We start from the raw sequence: 5,632 nt of genomic DNA, 5'->3' as shown, positions 1-5,632 counted from the left end.
CATGTTGTTTTTTTTCACTTAACATACAAAATGCACTCATGGAGAAAACCAATACTGTGAAATAATTTAATTTCATGGGCATGATATTTCTTGGTTCTCGGCAAAAATGTTTATTTCTTGGGGAGATGAATTTGTTGATTTCAACTTTTTAACATAAAACATGTATGGCAGTTTTATCTGTCCTTTGCAATTTAATTTCATTGATCAAAGAAATTGTTGACTGTGAATGTTTATAATTTCACAGTATGCTACGTTTGGAAAATACAACTGAATATGCAACAATTACAGTTTAAAACAATAAATTTTTATAGGATTAAGCGAAACAGTATGTTGAATTATTAAATGCAAACAGCATTTTAATATGTACCAGTGAGAAAGTATGTGACTATGAGAGATCAGTAGTTATTAAGAAGAGATATTAATCATTATGCAAATTTTGTTTCCTTTTTTCTTTCTACATCAACACTGATGAGGATTTAAGCAATTCACTTAATATGTGTATGGTATTGTACATATCGTCTGTGCATAGTTTATCATCACTGATAAATCATTGTTTATATTCTACCTACTGTTAGTAAATGGAACTTGTAATAATTCTCATTCATGTTTGCAAGTTTTTTCTCAAAATTTAAGTTTCGCAGAAACTGAAGTCTGCTGCACCAATAAATCTATTTTCAGAAAATGCTAAATCTAAAAAAACGTGTTAAAACTACTTACCAGAGAACAATGAACAAGTGTGCAAAGTTTAAAAGCTACAACTCCCATAGTACTCGAGAAAGTGGACCAAAACAAAACTTTTAAAGCACCAACAAGTCAAAGCAACAACAATACCTTGTACATTTTTTTTAGCTCACCTGAGCACAAAGTGCTCATGGTGAGTTATTGTGATCACGCTGTGTCTGTTGGTCTGTCGTCAACAATTGTGTTTAAACAACATTTCCTCCAAAACCACTGAATGGATTTTGATGAAACTTGGCTTAGATGTTCCTTGGGTGGTCCTTTACCAAAGTTAGTCAAAGGTTCCGCTTGGTTTCACATAGAGGCCACCAGACCTAAAAATAGAAAAATCTTCGAACAACATCTCCTCTTAAACCGATTGTCCGACTTTGAAATAATTTCAGACAAATGGTCGTTATGTCACCCTCTACCAAGATTGTTCAAATTATACCAATTCGTCAAACATGAGGGCCATGATGGCCCTATATCGCTCACCTGTTATCATTGCACTTGAGGACAAGAAGGTCCTCAGAAAAAATCCAAAGGACAGGAAAGGGAAGAAATTTAACCAAAAAGAAAAAAAATCTTACAAGGTACAGATATGTTAAAATACACCTAAAAATTGGAGGTACCATCCATGTTGTACCACAGAAAACTGGTCTCGTGTTTTTCCTATGGCCAATAATAAAAAAAGTTACTAAAAATAAGCTATTTATAGTAACATAAAAGGGAAGTAATTAAAAAAAATAAATATTGTAAGTGGACAAAAAAAGGATCTGCCAAATAAATCTATTGACGTAAATGAAATTTCAGATCAGTATCTTCATTAGTTATGGAGATATAACAATTTTAATTTGAAATAAAGGGAGGTAATTTGACATAAAATCAGTCCATAGTTATCTACCCTGATTGTCTCAGTCCAACTAATAACAATAATGAAATTTCAAATAAGTCCTGTAAGTACTTACTGATATAAATCCATTTTGATTACAATCAGGGGAGGTAATCAGATATAAAATAACTCTGGAACCTACGATTGGATCTGATTTGTCATGGAATCCAAGATTTCTTGTTGTTGAAGGTATTTTGGAAGTTTGTATCAAATAAAACCATAAATGAAGTCTCTATATGGCTGCAAAAGCCAAAATAGCCAATTTTGGACTTTCAAGGGGCCATAACTCTGGAACCCATGATGGAATCTGGCCAGTTGAAGAGAGGAAGCAAGATCTTGTGGTGATACAAGTTGTGTGCAAGTTTGGTTAAAATCAAATCATAAATGAAGCTGCTATTGTGCAGACAAGGTCATAATAGCTAATTTTGGCCCTTTCAGGGGCCATAACGCTGGAACCCATTATGCGATCTGGCCCGTTCAAGAAAGGAACCGAGATCTTGTGGTGACACAAGTTTTGTGAAAGTTTGATTAAATTCAAATCATAAATGAAGCTGCTATTGTGCAGACAAGGTCAAAATAGCTAATTCTGGGCCTTTCAGGGGCCATCACTCTGCAACCCATAATGGAATCTCGCCAGTTCAAGAAAGGAACTGAGATCTTATGGTGATACAAGTTGTGTGCAAGTCTGGTTTAAATAAAATCATAAATGAAGCTGCTATTGTGCAGACAAGGTCATAATAGCTAATTTTGGCCCTTTCAGGGGCCATAACGCTGGAACCCATTATGCGATCTGGCCCATTCAAGAAAGGAATCGAGATCTTATGGTGAAACAAGTTTTTTGAGAGTTTGATTAAATTCAAATCATAAATGAAGCTGCTATTGTGCAGACAAGGTCAAAGTAGCTAATTTTGGCCCTTTCAGGGGCCATAACTCTAGAACCCATAATGGAATCTGGCCAGTTCAAGAAAGGAACTAAGACCTTATGGTGATACAAGTTGTGTGCCAGTTTGGTAAAAATCCAATCATAAATAAAGCTGCTATTGTGCAGACAAGGTCAAAATAGCTAATTTTGGCCCTTTCAGAGGCTAAAATCTGGAACCCATAATGGGATCTGGCCAGTTCAAGAAAGGAACCGTGATCTTATGGTGATACAAGTTGTGTGCAAGTTTGGTTAAAATAAAATCATAAATGAAACCACTATCGTGCAGACAAGAAATTGTTGACGGACGCACGCACGGACACACGACGGACGAAGGGTGATCGCAAAAGCTCACTATGTCACTATGTGACAGGTGAGTTAAAAACATGGCCTCCAGGGGGCCTGGTCACTTTTGTTTTCCATATACGTATGTATTAGAAATTTTAAAAATCTTCTTGTGTGAAAGTGCTGGCCAGATTTTAAAATAATTTTACACAAATGGTCCTTGTGTGACCCTCTACCAAGTGTTCAAATTAATTTGATTCGTCAAAAAACATTGATGTCAGAGGGTGTGGTCGCTTTTCCCTATATGTATATTGTGGAAACTTTAAAAATCTTCTTGTGTGAAACTGCTGGTCCAATTTTAAAATAATTTTACACAAATGGTCTTTGTGTAACCCTCTACCAAGATTGTTCAAATTATTCTGATTCGTCAAAAAACATGGCAGCCAGGGTGTGTGGTCACTTTTCCCTATATGTTTATAGTGGAGATTTTAAAAATCTTGTGTGAAACTGCTGGCCCTATTTTAAAATAACTGTACAAAAATTATCCTTATGTGACCCTCTACCAGTATTGTTCAAATTATTATGATTCATGGAAACATGGCCGCCAGAGAGCATGGTCACTTTTCCCTATATGTATAGTAGAAACTTAGAAAATCTTTTTAGTATGAAACTGCTAGCCCGATTTTAAAATAATTTCGCACAAATTGTCCTTGTGTGACCTTCTACAATAGTGTTCAAATTTTTCTCATTCATCAAAAAACATGGCCCCCCCGGAGGGTGTGGTCACTTTCCATCGACAATTTCTTAAAATGACATCTCCAAAACCACTGAATGGATTTTGATGAAACTTTACATAAATGATCTCTTTCAAAGTTGTTCAAATGGTTCTGGATCATTGAACATATGGGACTTTTTGGTTAAAAATAGGTTTTCAGTTATCAGACTTTAAAAATCTTCTTCTCTAAAGCTCTGATATTTGGCATGTGATATAAGGGTTCGACTCTCTACCATAATTGTCCAGATTATTGCACTAAGGTCAAAAATGGCCACGCCTGTGTGTGGCATATGTACTTACTATAGACTTTTATATTAGAAACTTTGAAAATCTCCTGCTAGAGCCTTGCTATTTGGTGTGTGATATCAGAGTTTTACTGTCTAGCAAAATTGTTCAAATTATTGCCCTAGGTTCAAAAATGTGTGTGACATGTATATATAATATAGGCTAACATAAAAGAAACCTAACTCTGTACTTGTACTGGACACACTTGAAGCCTTGTACACTGGTGAGCGCTTTAGGGTCAATGACCCTCTTGTTTAAATTGAAAAAAGACGGCTCCATGCCTCTCATCTGAGTTAACACATCACATAGCAAACATTTTCTTATTAAATACATACTGCTCTGTGCAATAAGCCATGTTAACACTACAATACATACAAAATCTGGCATGATGACCTACAAGTGTTGCCTTGATCTGAGATTGCAACCAGTGTCTTCTGTGTGAAATGCCACCCCATTAAGGTTAACAGTTCTGTAAAATAAAGAAAGATTGCTCCATGCATGTCTAAATAATGGATCAGATAAGGTCTGTTTAACCTTTGACACAATAATGTGACATTGAGGCAAACATTTCCGATAAAAAACGTTTGTTCATGCATGTCTAAGTTTAAAGTCTAGACAAGATCAGAATTGACCTCTGACCCCTATGTGAATGCAACATCTGTGTTAAAAAATTTGTAAAAAGATCCTTTAGAAGCAAAGAATGCAACCAAGAAGAATAATAGCAGACACGCTTTGATTGAGTCTGTTCATGAGAGGTAATGAAATATGCAACACCTCCCCTGCCCCCTAGCACCGGCTTATGCAGAACCCTATTACACATAATTATGTTGAATGGACTCCATGATCCCAAAGGACCAGAAAAAAACAACAACACTGAATCTAAGTATGGGGAGACCAAATAAACAAAAGGGCCATGATGGCCCTAGGTTGCTCACCTGAGATACACTGTTTTGGAAGTTAATTATGCAAGGAAAATGTCTGTGAAATTATTGTGAAACAGTATATTTGTACAATCTTTGTAAAGGGCCAGCAGTTTCTGACAAGAACATTTTTAGGGAAGACATGACCACACCCCCCTGACAACCATGTTTTTTGATGAACTGGAATAATCTGAACAATCTTGGTAGAAGGACACACAAGGACTGTTTTATGAAATCAATATCTCTCGCCGAAGGCAGAGGGATATAGTTTTGGCATTTTCTGTCTGTCCTGAGCCATATCTAGGAAGTGTTTTTGAATTTTTAAATAGAACTTCATCTACATGTTCACCACTATGGGGAAATGCTGCCTGTCAAGTTTCAGACAGATTGCCCAAATAACACCAGAGTTATGGCCCTTTGTAGTTTCTAGTGTTAACTATATAGGGTACTATAAATATGGCAATTTCTGCTTCATAACTTGTGACATATTTGACCTAGAACTATGAAACTTGAATTAAATTTAGATCACCATAATGTGGTAGTGCACACTCAATTTTGTCAGGATCTCTGTAGTAACTTCAGAGTTATTGCCCTTTAATTGTTTAAATATTTGTACATAACAAACAAACCAATTGGTAGAATTTCATTGCACTTCCTTCATTTTTTTCCATGAATATTTATTATCCACATGTTAAGTTGTGTACCCACATCCGGTCACCCCCACTGCCCTGATCACACCACTTCCCTCTCCCCACCCCACAAAATTTTCTTTTTTTTTTTTCATTTTTTAAAAAAAATGTTAAACCTTCCATAAATATTAATAAACATGTAAAGTTGTA

This window comes from Mercenaria mercenaria, chromosome 4 (genome assembly GCF_021730395.1).
Source record: "Mercenaria mercenaria strain notata chromosome 4, MADL_Memer_1, whole genome shotgun sequence".
In the NCBI taxonomy this organism is placed as follows: domain Eukaryota; kingdom Metazoa; phylum Mollusca; class Bivalvia; order Venerida; family Veneridae; genus Mercenaria; species Mercenaria mercenaria.
The sequence above is the reverse complement of the archived record's forward strand: the minus strand, read 5'-3'. Positions refer to the sequence as shown.